Raw genomic sequence first — 13,458 nt, 5'->3', positions numbered from 1 at the left:
TGCCCACCAGCCACGGGGGGAGGAGGACATGAGGCCTGCACCCGTTCCTCCGTGGCGCCCTGCCGCCTCCCGCCTGCGCGCAGCGGGGCTAACGGCAACGGGCCCGGCGCCCCCGCGGCTGCGACAAGGCGGGTGAGCCCCAGCCGCGCCGGCCCCACTCACCTGAACGACGAGGGCCCTTCCTGGCCTCTCCCCCAGGAGGCAGCAACTGGAGCATGGACAACAACAACACCGCGCTATACCCCCGACACCAGAGAAAACGTTACTGGAAGCCGCGGGGCTCCGCTGAGCGACGTCACTTCCTCCTTCCGCCGGAACAGACAACCACCGCACAGAACAACCACTAGCCACCGCTCCCACCTGCGCCCTCCCGCGGCGCAAAGCTGCGCCAGGGGCGGAGCCTCCCGGTCCCGCCCCTCCCTCTCCTCTGCCCCCGCCCTCGCGGCGCCTTGTGAGGACTGGCGTGCCCCCCTGTGACACATACCCCCTTTCTCCCCCTAGAGAGCACCCCCCAAAACCCCCGAACAGTCCCAGACCCAGTGAGGCCCCTGTAAGGTATCGCCTGCCACCTGGCCTCGGCCAGACTCTGGCACGTCGATGTGTCTGTGCCCATGGCGGTGAGGCAAGGAGGAGGTGCGAGCAGCCAACTCCGCGTGAGGGGCAGAGCGGCAAAGCAGCCACTGCCACAGCCAGTTCACACCGGCTGCAGCTGTGAGTCACCACCACAGAGGAAAGCTGAGGCAGCCGATAGCTGGTAAATCAGCCAGGAGGGAGACCTGACTGTGGGCTAACGGCTAACTGCTTTCTTTAGTTTACCAGCAGCGAAACAGAAGTGTGCAAACTAAGCACAGCAGTTGGAGCCGACTCACAGGAGGAAAAGAGCAGAGGAGGAAGCAGAAGGAAACCAGAAGAAATAAACGTCTTCCCCCAGCACAGGGGCCAGGTGATGAGGAGGGCAGAGCTCAGGAGAGAAGCAGGCAAAGGTGGCAGGAGCCCAGCACTGCAAACGTCTCTCACCAGTCTCTTGGCCAGTCCTCGTTCTTCCTCCAACGCTGATCCTCGTGATACTGCCTCTGCACTGAGATCAGAGACCTAGGGGCTAGGTGGGGGAAGCAATTAGGTGTGGAGAGTGTGCAATTAGGGCGACATTATAATGCATACATTAAACATTCTGATGTTTCTTAATCAGAGTATTTAGCTATGCAGCCCTGGTGTATATATGCTGCACAACTGCACAATACATTGTAGGTAGTGCTCTGCAATTTGAAAACATGTGGCAGCAATCTTTTCAGTATAGTCCCTAAATTCTGATCAGGGGCTATAAACGCCTGGTAAATTCAAGTGTTAAACATGCATTGTAGAGCAGAGGCACCCTTGGAGGATCCAGCTCCTTCACAGCCACTGTTTGTGGCACATCAGTTATAGGGTTGACAATAGTACAGAAACATGTGTATGCATCTACCCCCATCACCACCCAAATCACGTACATGGACTTGGGAAACAACAACAGACATCACATACTACCTCAGGAGAATTTATCACACTGAGGAGAAATAAGAATGAGAGAATGAGGTACAAGTAGAGCTATGTATTCAGGAATTCGTGATTCTCTTTTAAAACAGTACTTTGCAAGATATTTCTAACCAAACATATACAAAATTTCCTTTGCAAGAGCACCAGCCTTGTTGGTACATCCAATATTGGCAATGTCACCATAAGAGGGAACAAGCAGGGCGCTAATAAAATCTGTACTTAAGATAAAACTTGCCCTGTGTGGGGCTGCTGGGAGCTCCAATCCAGAGTCTGCTCTGATTTCCTATGTGTTTTGAGCCATGCCCTCCCACCAACTAAAATCAAACTCGGCAACCTCGCAGGCTACTTCTGGGAAAATAATCCATAAACTGTATTTACAGGGAAGGATGTGCATTGGACGCACAACTCCTGAAAGACACCTGGAGGATGGCATGTTCTTGCACAGATGTTAGGACATGGCAGTGAGGAACAGGCAATGCAGTTTTTGATGGCATACAAAAAAGCATAAAGATGCAAGGGTGATGAGCATCTGCCTTGCATTTCCAAAAAGAGTGATAAATGGTAAGGAACTCAAATATCCACAACTGAAGGAATCAGCAGGCTAGAGGCATTATGAAAGAAAATAAAAAAAATTCTGACTGTCCTAGTTTTTTTAAAAACAAGACCTCTTTCAGTGAATTTACCTTTCAGCTAAGTTCTTCTGAGTAACTGCACTTTTCTGAATTTGGCTGCACTGTTCACTCTGGAGCTGATAAAGGTAGCGATGGTATGCAGAAGAGGCCCAAGTTTAGACTTATTGCTATGGCAGCCAAGGTTACTGATAAATTTTGCACGTCCCGTAAGTGAGAGGGGCGTATTTTCAAGGAGGGGCAGATGGAACAGGTGACCAAAATTGACCAATTAAGCATTCCATCCCATACATCATGGGAGATCATGAGGGTCTCGCTCTCTTCGACCATGGCTGGCATCTGAAGAGGACCCTACCAGTTCTGCCTGCAATCCTAGGCCTAGTTCTAGGCCCTGCATCCCCGAATCCAGTTCCAGTTTACTGCTGAGTCCAGCCCAGGATTTCCAGGTGCCTGCCCTGCAGCTGCTGGAGTAATGCTGCGGTGATGAGAAGAAAGCATACAGATGCAGACAGAGATGCACAGACACAGAGTTCTTTTTGGCAGCGAGAGCAGAGCCAGACAGAGCAGAGCAGAGCTGAGCCAGGCTGAGCCCTCTTTTATTAACAGTTCTTCATTTATAGGTTTACAGATACAGCCCTGGATCAAGAGGTTAGACAGGATTTTTTTCAAAAAATGTTATTCCAAACACACCACACTCATGTTGTGACTGTTTTCAGTCACGTTCCCATGCATATCTTGTGGGCAGCATTATGACTGTCCTGGTTTTGTTAAAAACAAGACCAGTTTCTCTTTTAGTGAATTTTCCTTTCAGCTAAAGTCTTCTAAGTAACTGCACTTTTCTGAAGTTGGATACATGTTTTGGTAGACATAGAAATGGAAATGGAATGCAAGGTTGCTGATAAGGATGCACATCCCGTAAGTGAGAGGGGCAAGGAGGAGTGAACTGAACAGGTGACTAAAAGGCTAAAACTGACCAAGTATTCCATCCCATTCACAAGATATGCCATATAAAAGTTGGAGATCACGAGGGCCTCATCCCTTTTTTCTCCTCTTTGACTATGGCCGACATCTGGGGAGAACCCTGCGAGTTATCCCTGCAAATCTGGGACCTAGTGACAGACCTTGCATCCTTGAATCCAGTTCCGATTTGCTGCAGAGTCCAACCTAGGACTTCCGGGTGCTTGCTCTGCTGCTGCTGGAGCAGTGCTGGATTTTGCCGGGGAATTCAAGATTGGTTTTGTATATTTTGTATTATTTTCTCTATTTTATTAGTAGCATTAGTAAAACATTTTTCACTTTTTTCAACTCTCTCTCTCTTTGTCTCTCTTTGCCCTCCTATCACCTGTACTTAGTATGGAGGGGGGGGCTAAGGGGGCTGGAGAGGAGAGGGGGTTAACAAAGCATCTGCCACGGTTTATTGTCACCCTGGAATCAAACCTTGACAATGACCCACTCATTCACATGCCCAGGCCCAACATTCACACATCATACATATGGGGGTGGTTTTCTGGCCTGAGATGTCCTTCTCACTGGTCTGGGCTATCAGTCCTTACACTCATAAAAAACATACTTCTGTATAACCTGTCCAAGGCCCTTTAGCTGGAACCTCACATCCTGCCATTCCCACATCTTCCCCTTTTTTGTTTTTGAACATTGAGTTCACAGTGAGTGCAGCAAGGACCCTGGCTTTTTTCTCCTTTACATTCTGTATCATTCTCCAGATGATTTGGAGGACTACAAGAAAAAATATTACACAAGCACATCCAATTCCCACAAAAACCCATATATGCAGATTGAGGCCTGAAAACCATGTTTTTGGGTCTAACCACTTTAGGCTATTAGATAATTTTAGCCATTATGTCTTGCAGTGTTAATTCTTGCAAATCACGCAATTGTTTTTGCAGGGCACTGGCTAAATCCTGAACCAGGCCTTGCACATTAGCTGAGAATGTTCTCTGGAGATGTTTCACTTGAGTCCACTCATAAACACTATCATTCCATTTTAATGGTGTTACACTGTCCTGGTTTTGTTAAAAACAAGACCAGTTCTTTTTTAGTGAATTTTCCTTTCAGCTAAGTTCTTCTAAGTACCTTCTAAGTAACTGCATGTTTTTCGGACACTGTGCTCTGGACTGATAAGAGTGACAGCCAGCATGGGTTTAGGAGGGGCAGGTCCTGTCTGACCAACCTGATCTCTTTTTATGATCAGGTGACCCACCCGGTGGATGAGGGGAAAGCTGTAGACGTGGTCTATCTAGACTTCAGCAAAGCCTTTGACACTGTCTCCCATAATATACTCCTGCAAAAGCTGGTAGCCCGTGGCTTGGACAAGTGCACTCTACGCTGGGTTAAGAACTGGCTGGAGGGCCGGGCCCAGAGAATGCTGGTGAATGAGGCTGCATCTAGATGGCGGCCAGTCACTAGTGGTGTCCCCCAGGGGTGAGTGTTGAGTCCAGTCCTGTTTAACATCTTTATTGACGATTTAGATGAGGGGATTGAGACCATCATCAGCAAATTTGCTGATGACACCAAGCTGGGAGGGAGTGTCGACCTGCTGGAAGGCAGGAGGGCTCTGCAAAGAGATCTGGATAGACTGGAAAAATGGGCTGATTCCAATGGGATGAAGTTCAACAAGGCCAAGTGCCGGGTCCTGCACTTTGGCCACAACAACCCCCTGCAGAGCTACAGGCTGGGCACAGAGTGGCTGGAGAGCAGTCAGGCAGAAAGGGACCTGGGGGTACTAATTGACAGGAAGCTCAACACGAGCCAACAGTGTGCCCAGGTGGCCAAGAAGGCCAATGGTATCCTGTCCTGTATCAAAAATAGCGTGGTCAGCAGGACAAGGGAAGTGATCCCTGGAGTATTGTGTTCAGTTCTGGGCCCCTCAGTTCAGGAAAGACATTGAAGTGCTGGAGCGAGTCCAGAGAAGAGCAACAAGACTGGTGAAGGGACTTGAGCACAAGACCTATGGGGAGAGGCTGAGGGAGCTGGGGTTGTTTAGTCTGGAGAAGAGGAGGCTTAGAGGTGACCTCATCACTCTCTATAACTACCTGAAGGGAAGTTATAGCCAGGTGGGGATTGATCTCTTCTCCCAGGCAGTTAGCAGTAGGACAAGGGGGCATGGGCTTAAACTCTGCCAGGGGAAATTTAGGCTGGATATTAGAAAGAAATTCTTTATGGAGAGAGTGATCAGGCATTGGAATGGCCTGCCCAGGGAGGTGGTGGACTCACCGTCCCTGGAGGTTTTTAAACTGAGATTGGACATGGCACTTAGTGCCATGATCTAGTAAATGGACTGGAGTTGGACCAAGGGTTGGACTTGATGATCTCTGAGGTCTTTTCCAACCCAGTCGATTCTGTGAAGAGGTATAGGGCTTTCTGGCAAATACAAGAATTCATCTCTTAAAACTTTGTTCCAAATTTGGCATTCCATTGGTTTCAAAAAACGGTCTCGCTTTCTCTCTCATGACCTCAAGCACAATGAATTTACTAAGAAGTCTCTTACAACTAGTTACTACAGAATAAGTCTATTAAAAGATTTTTGGTTTAATTTCCCAGTTTCATTAGAACTACGGATCTGCTGGAGATGCCTTTAAATTTTACCCTCAGACTCCTTCATTCAGTATTACAGTTCTCCAGCAGTAACATCGCTGTGGCAGGGGGGAATAAAGCCCCCTTTCACCACTTTAGCAGCAGGCAGCCAGCTTTTTCTCTCTCTCTTTCTCTCTTTTTCTCTCTTTCTCTCTTTCTCTCTTTCTCTTTTCTCCTTGCTGCAGTTTAGATACAGTCAAGGCCACGCAGGTGGTGTAATTGCTGGTGCCAAATGGGAGCTTCCTGGCCCTGGCAGACTCCTCAGTTACAATGAGCTGAATTTATCTTGCAACTTGACACAGGCCTGAAATTTATGTTCAAGCTGTACAGCACAGGCTTGGGATATTTTGCTCTTTTATTTTTCCATTTCATTTTAGCCTATGGGGTCCCGGTCCAGTTTCGTGGAGTCATTTGTTCTGGGTTGACCGGTTTCATCATTGGGGACTCTTGTTTAAATTTGAGTTCCTGACCATACATAATTTGCAAACATGCTGCTTTTTGTACGTTTTCAACCAATTGATTGCCTGTCCCCACAATAGCAAGAGGATCTCCTCTTTCCAGAGGATTTAGACCTCCTGCCCAATAAGCAGCTCTTTGCATTAAAGACCAGGGTGCATGGCAGTTGCCAGTCATTAAAAACACTCCTGGTCCCCAATAACCTTCAGCCTCCTTTTCATTTAATAATATCTGATCACCCCCAGTCAGTGAGACTCTCCAAACGTATTCTGTCTCAGTTTCTTTTAGAGTGCAGCTAAAGTCTTTTTTCAACTTAGATAGTTCTGTAACCATGTACAGAACCTCTTTGGTAATAACTTGGGGACATTCATCCTCACTGTTCTCAAACTGAAATTCAGTTTTGATTAAAGGTCATAGAAAACAGGCAGGGACATCCAGTTTGTCCAATCTTAATTTTGCTTCCTCCAGTTCATTATTAGGAAATTCAGTCTCCCTTTTAGGGAGTGGAGGGCTGTCCTCGCCCATGAGGAGCTGCCTCCTTAAAACAGATTTTAAATGAATCATTTGAGTCTTTCTATTTTCCAATTGTTCTTTCAAACTTTGAATTTGGTCTTGCAAAGACTGTATAATTTGGGATTCTGCTGTGCACTGTAGATCCTGAGCTTCCACAGTGGCAACTAAGCTAGCATCCAATACAGCACAAATAATTTTTTCCTGGACCAAAATCTTGCATCATTTTGTAAAGTGCTGATTTGGTCTGCTACACTTTGCAAATTATACCAGTTTTTCTGTGCCCAGTCTGCACCTGATACTGAAGGGCAGGCATTATGTTTTTTCAAATATTATATAATGCGCCTTTTCCTGTAGGGCAGGTATGCTCATTGTTGTCCATGCTCAATTAGCGGGGTAATCATCCTGGAGAGGCAACACACAAAACCCAAACATACTACAAAGTATTACCCCTAACTTCCACCGAGACGTTCACACGTATGAGTAAATGACAAATAAGCATACAAGGGGCAACTGTCTAGGGAGGCAACACGTAAGTACTACAAAATTTTGCCCCTAACTTCCCTGAGAGGCACACAGAGATAAGTAAACTATGGGTTAAAAAGAACAGAAAAAATGCGGTACTCTCACTTCAAGGAATCCTGTCCGTGGCACCAATAAAAAATGTCGAGTTCTGGTCCAATTTCAGACTCAGGAAGGTTCAAAAATGATTCCAAGAGTGAGAGTAAGACACAAACGAGGTCAGATGCCGCTAAAACAATATTATTTTATTTTTATGCCTAAAGACACAGTAAATCTATTTCATTTTCACACCTAAAGCTAGAGCAACAAAGAAAAAGAGGGGGAGAAATTAGGAGGAAAGTTAAGCAAGCATGTGAGAAGATAAGCAAGAGATAGTCACTGCCAGGGATCCAGCCGTGGTCTCCTATGGGGCAGCTCTCAGGTTTCAGGCCTTGGTAGTGCTGGCAGTTTGCAGTTCTCAGGTTGTGCCAGTAGCAGAGTCCAGGTTCCAGTATCAGAGTCCAGTCCTGGTAGGTGCCAGCAGTGCTCAGGTCTCAGGTCTGCCGGTCCCAGGTGACAGGTTTTGGTCCTGGTGGTGGATGGCCACACTTGTAAGTCATAACTTGGTCATTTTATGGCAGTTGGTGGTGGGCGTTGCCTGAGCACACTGCAGGCCTAGTCGCAGATGTTGGTGGCTGATATCACTGGAACTTCACTTAGGCTTACATAAGCTTCAAGCAGTCTTTGAGTTTTAGCAATTCACGGTGATCATGCATTTTGCACTTTAATTCACTGTATTTAGGCCTTTACAGCGGGCTCAATTAAGCAAGCAGCGTGAGCAAGCATTTTTCTGTAACAATCAGGCCTTAAGCATATTATTTTAGCAAGCAAGCTTTGAGACAAATAATTCACAATATCTCAGCCTTCCACACTTATGCCGTGTGTTAAGGACCACCATCTTTCACACACACTCAAACGATATGCTGAGAGCCATCGTCTCTCACATAGCTATAATACACTTTATATGCAATTCCAATTAGCTGAGCAGTAGTTACATTCCTCAGCCCCATTTACCTGCTGCAATTTCTTACAGATATCAATAAACACCATATTAAACATCAATCTATTATTTTCATTTTCCTAGATCCAAATCAGTTAATATTATAGCAACTTTTAAATACGACTTCTTCCAAGTTCACATCCATCATAGCATTTAGTTTTCTTTCCCATACCTCCAACTAGCACATAAATTCAATGCGAATCAGAGTTTAACAACTTAAATTCTTTTCTGGTCTCAAAATTATTAGATAACAATAAGAGTACTTCATCCCTTTTTTTCCAAAGTTCTGCAGAACAACACCAACTGCAACACAGCACTATAACCCAGAATCCCACATTCAAACCACAAGTGAATACAATATCGCTTCAAACATTCTTTTATCAGAGGATTCCCCCACAAAGTTACTCTAATGTGTAAGGATACATCCTAAGGGGGAGCAAGGTGGTACTTTAGTAGCAGAACCAGTTCCCATTTTGTAGTTACCTCCCCAAACAAAATTCTTTTGGTACCAAATATAAATATGCAAACTAAAATACTGAGCTCAGATATGCAAACCAAATACCAAGTTCAAATATGCAAATGGATCATAGTTACACTTATTCAAGACAATATCTTGATTTTTGCATTGCACCTTTGGGCCGCTTACTGCTCAGGCAGGTAGAGGTGCCGCTGGGTCTCCCTGACAAAATATGTCAGTGCACGCTGGAGCCCAATTGGCACCTGCCTCCCTGCTGTTTTTTAGTAAGCTGGGCTGGGCAAGGCTTTTATTAGTGTCTCATCTGGGGTGCTACAGCTGTTATCACAAAAACAGGATTCTTTATCCAGTGTGCACACAAAAGAGCCCAATTTAGTACGCCAAGGTGACAGTCTATTATAGAGTTGCGCAAGTCTGGATGCTGGAATAAAGCTAGTACACCAGAAAGAAAAGTAACAGTTATCACACACAAAATCTTATCATCACTTTCACGCAGTAAAAAACTAAATTAGTCACGGTCTTCTGTATAATCACAAAATGCACATTTTTGAGTCAACGGATTCTCATGATTGAGCAGTCTGTGAACTTACCATACCATATAACAGGCAAAGACTTACTGAAACTGTAATATGTTTAAACAGATACCTACAAAGAAAACAGGTTAATAGTGAAAAGCATCTTGCAGACTGTTCTGCAAGTTTTCTGTGACTTGTTTGTTATCAGCTAATTCTCTCTCAGCTTGTTGTAGTTCAAACCGTTCTGCCTGTAAAATGGTCTGCAATGATTTAATGATCTCTTGCAGAGATTAATTTTGGTCTTGCTCTTCTCACTTTAAAAACAACATTAATTGCAACAAAGTGTTATACTTAAAGGTTCTATTCTCCAGCCACTTTTCCCAATCATCTGACTTACATAGCAGCCACCACTGATTACAATATTTCACAAGATCCTCCTTCCTCATATTTCCAAGTAGTTTTCTATGTTTTAAAACACCTCCCAGTACTTATTTCTTGGGAACAAGACTGAAAACAGATATTCCCAACCCCATCTCGTAAGTATAAAACATGAAAAGGGGGGGGGGGGAGGGGGAAGCACAGAGCAGCTTGGAGTGAGTGGGAGAAGGAGGAAGAAGGTTTACAGTACACTTACACAATCAATACCACAAAGAAACAACTGTAACAACAACCAGTAAAACAATGAACTCACATTCCTGACAAGCTGCTTGATTTTCAGAAAGGCAATACACAGAAGCACGTAATATGTACTGTAAAACTCACAGATATAGCTTATGTACAGGGGAAGCAGCTTGTTCTATTACTAATGCAATCCTGCAGCTCACTCATTCAACAAGGACTGCTTTCCCTTTTACACCCAGGGATTGTGTGGCTACAAAAATTTATTCACCCATCAGATTGTGTGGTGGTCGCCACACACACTCTGCTCGATGAAGAGCTTCACAGGGGTTGGACACTCACACAGGGCACCATTTGCGGTGATGAGAACATTGCATACAGACACAGACAAAAATGCACAGACAGAGAGTTCTTGCCAGCAGCGAGAGCAGAGCCAGGAAGGGCAGAGCAGAGCTGAGCCAGGCTGAGCTGACTTTTATTAACAGTTCTCAATTTATAGGTTTACAGATACAGGACTGGACCAAGAGGTTAGACAGGATGCTTTTTCAAAAATGTTATTCCAAACACACCACAGTCATCTGGTGTCTGTTTTCAGACACGTTCCCATGCATATCTTGTGGGTGGCATTCTGACCCACTCATCCACATGCCCAGGCCCAACATTCACACATTATACATACGGGGGCTGTTTTCCAGATATCATTCTCACTGGCCTGGGCTATCACTTCTTACACTCATAAAAAGCATACTTCTAAATAACCTGTCCAAAGCCCTTTAGCTGGAACTGCATGTCCTGTCATTCTCACACATTTCTGATCTCAAGAGAGAGGACAGAAAAAGTACACAAAAAGAAGCACACCATGGTTTTCCCTGCATGATCATGGAGGTGGGATGGAAAACCTACCTCAGCACTTCAGGAACGGGTGCATAGGTTAAAAAGAAAAACTCCTAGGAAAATGTCTGCTCCAGTTTCCAGAAGGGGTAGAAGAGATTCTGATCCTCTTGAAGGCACTTCGAATTTGTACCCACAGAAGGTGCATAACACAAATCCATTCATTGATAACTATTATAGGGGCCCTGCCTCCAGCCAGGTGGAGGAAAGGGACAACAGAGTTTACTGGACTGTGCAGATACGATGGCCTGGTACAACAGACCCCCAGGAGCATAGAGTCTTGGTAGACACTGGTGCTCAGTGCACAATAATCCCATCAAACTACAAAGGAACAAAATCCATCAGTATTTCTGGAGTGACTGGGGGATCCCAGGAGCTGACTGTAGTAGAGGCTGAAATGAGCCTAACTGGGAGAGATTTGCAAAAGCACCCCATTGTGACTGGCTATGTGGGAAAAGCACAAGAATGGTGAAAGAATGGTGAGGAGGATAATTGTAAATATGCTTAAGCAATTGCAGCTGGGGTGTAGAAAAACATAAATCACAAGTAGAACCTCTGTGTTTAGATAACAGACCTGTGAAAAAAGGTGTAAAGGCACCTTATCATACATCCTTGAGATTCTTGCAGGGAAAGATCAAAGCAGTGTGGTAAACTGCACCTGCGTGAATCCCTATATACAGGCCAAAATGAGCAGGCTCATTGATCTTCACCAAGGGCTGAATTCTGCAGCACCTGTGTCTCTGCTTGTGTGACCTCTGCCTGGGAGCTTAAGTGCTGTTTTGGAGATTCCACAAATATAAATTTGCTTTTTGCATTGCATCTATGGCCTCTGGTTGTTTTTGAGATCTACCTGTGTTGGCTCACACATTTGGTGTGGTCGGCAGTCACTATAAACAGCCATTCAAAAAAGTCAGGGACTGGGGAGGCCATGCTGGTGACTCTGTGCATTCTGGGATGACCTAATATAGAGTGCTGGGCCCCTGTGGCCACTTTCCCAGATAAATTGGCTCTGCCGGAGGTATGTCCTGAGATGGAAGAGGGAGTGGTGATTATCCTCCAGACAATTGAAATAGCTGTTCTACTTGCATGTTGCTGTGGAAAATGGCATTGGATTCTTCTCGCAAGTTAGTGGGGAGATCGGGATGGTTATTAGTTACCAGTCTTAGAGATCTTGATCATGAAGTTGTTGCATAACGGAGTAAAATAAGAGAATTGGAAAAAGAGGTTGGGATCGCACAAGAAGTAATTACTGTTCAAGCAGAGGGGTTCTATGAACTGCAAGATAATGTAAACCAGTTGGTAGTGTGTATTGCTAAGAAACAGAGAGATAAGCATGGAAAAAGTGAGTTTTTGAGTTCTTGGGTTCGTGCTCTCACCACAAAACAATCTTGGAATCCTGAGGAATGGGATGGAAATATTAATATTTGGAGTGAATCCTCAGACTCAGATACTGAGTTTGAATTTAATCCTGACTTAAATGGCAGGGAGGTGGTGGGAGCACAACCCCCCATACAAATGATGCGGCAGCAGGAACGAGCAGATGAGGGGGGGCAGATCATGCTTGCTTACGTTTGGAAAGAGTTAAGGGAATTTTTAGAGATCTCTCAGCAGAAGAGTGGGAAAGGAATACTGGCATGAATTTTGTGAGCTCGGGATAGTGGAGCTGCATCAATCCCTTTTTTAGCAGATGCAAAATATTTATTAAGCCCTATAGCCAATGATGATCAGATACAATGAGGATATGCTCAGCTGCAAAATGTCAGAGGTCCTGACAGGTGAGGTATTATTGCACCTACATTATATCAATGGTTGTGTGCAGCAGTTTTAACAGCATATGCTGAACTTGTTGAATTGGTGGTGTTCCTTGGAAATTGGTGTACAATGCAGAAGGGTATTGATTTACTGTGGCAGATGGAGATTGCTTATGCGTTCATTATGGGATCCAATCTGGACAGGGTAGCAGTGATGAGAAGTATTAAAATTCAGCTTTTGAGAGGAGTGCCTGCCTCACTGAAACCTGTGACTATACCAGCAGTGACAAATGCTATGGGTAATGTAGGCACTCTAGCATGTACCTTGAGGGGAATTTGGGCTGTAATTTCAGAACCCTCTGTTTGGGTGGTGGATAAAGGAAAGCCGACAAAACCGACAGGAGTTACAGGACAGGTGATAAGGAAACAAATGTAGAATGATCTTGTACAAGCTAGTATCCCACAATTAGAAATAGATGTTGATGGCAAAATTTATTGTTTATGCAGAAAAGGCAACCCCTCCCAGCTCCACCGTCAACACTGTGCCCACCCCTCACCGCACCTGCCACCTCAATGCAAGACCAGTTTGCTTTTATCTGGCCTCCCAAGCATATAATCCTCTAGGTTTTTCTAGGGTCATGGGCACAATACCAATCGAAGGTAGTTTCACTATGACAGGCTGGCCCACTGGTCCTTTTCCTTTGTTAGCCATAGAGTCATTGTCAGGGCAAAATGCTCTGATTTCGGGGCTTCTATAACTCCCCAGTGGTTATTGACAATTTTGCTGCACTTGGCAGGAGGTAATGTGGAGTGCAGTTTTAAACTGCAGCAGCCCAGTGGCAAACTACAAGCAGCTTCCACCCCGCGACTCAGCCCAGGTTAATATATGTGCAGGCTGATTTCGGGGGTTTTGCTTGTTATGGTTTAT

At 45.2% G+C, this 13,458-nt stretch overlaps 1 protein-coding gene across 8 annotated transcripts in view; it reads right to left on the bottom strand.

Moving 5' to 3' along the window:
* LOC308051385 (protein ARK2N-like) overlaps positions 1–13,458 on the bottom strand; it is a 91,340-nt gene that overhangs the window by 76,335 nt on the left and 1,547 nt on the right. For 2 of the 8 annotated variants that reach the window (XM_080361810.1, XM_080361811.1), the window contains exons 1-3: positions 1,912–9,761; positions 1,018–1,099; positions 163–305 (exon numbers count right to left, since the gene is read on the bottom strand). The gene's annotated coding sequence lies outside the window, so the exon portion shown is untranslated. Of the gene's footprint in view, positions 1–162; positions 306–1,017; positions 1,100–1,911; positions 9,762–13,458 lie in introns of those variants that run through there. The other 6 variants (XM_080361807.1, XM_080361806.1, XM_080361804.1 and 3 more) reach the window with 6 other exon arrangements.

Source organism: Nesoenas mayeri (assembly GCF_963082525.1).
Source record: "Nesoenas mayeri genome assembly, chromosome: W".
NCBI lineage: Eukaryota > Metazoa > Chordata > Aves > Columbiformes > Columbidae > Nesoenas > Nesoenas mayeri.
The sequence above is the reverse complement of the archived record's forward strand: the minus strand, read 5'-3'. Positions and strand labels throughout refer to the sequence as shown.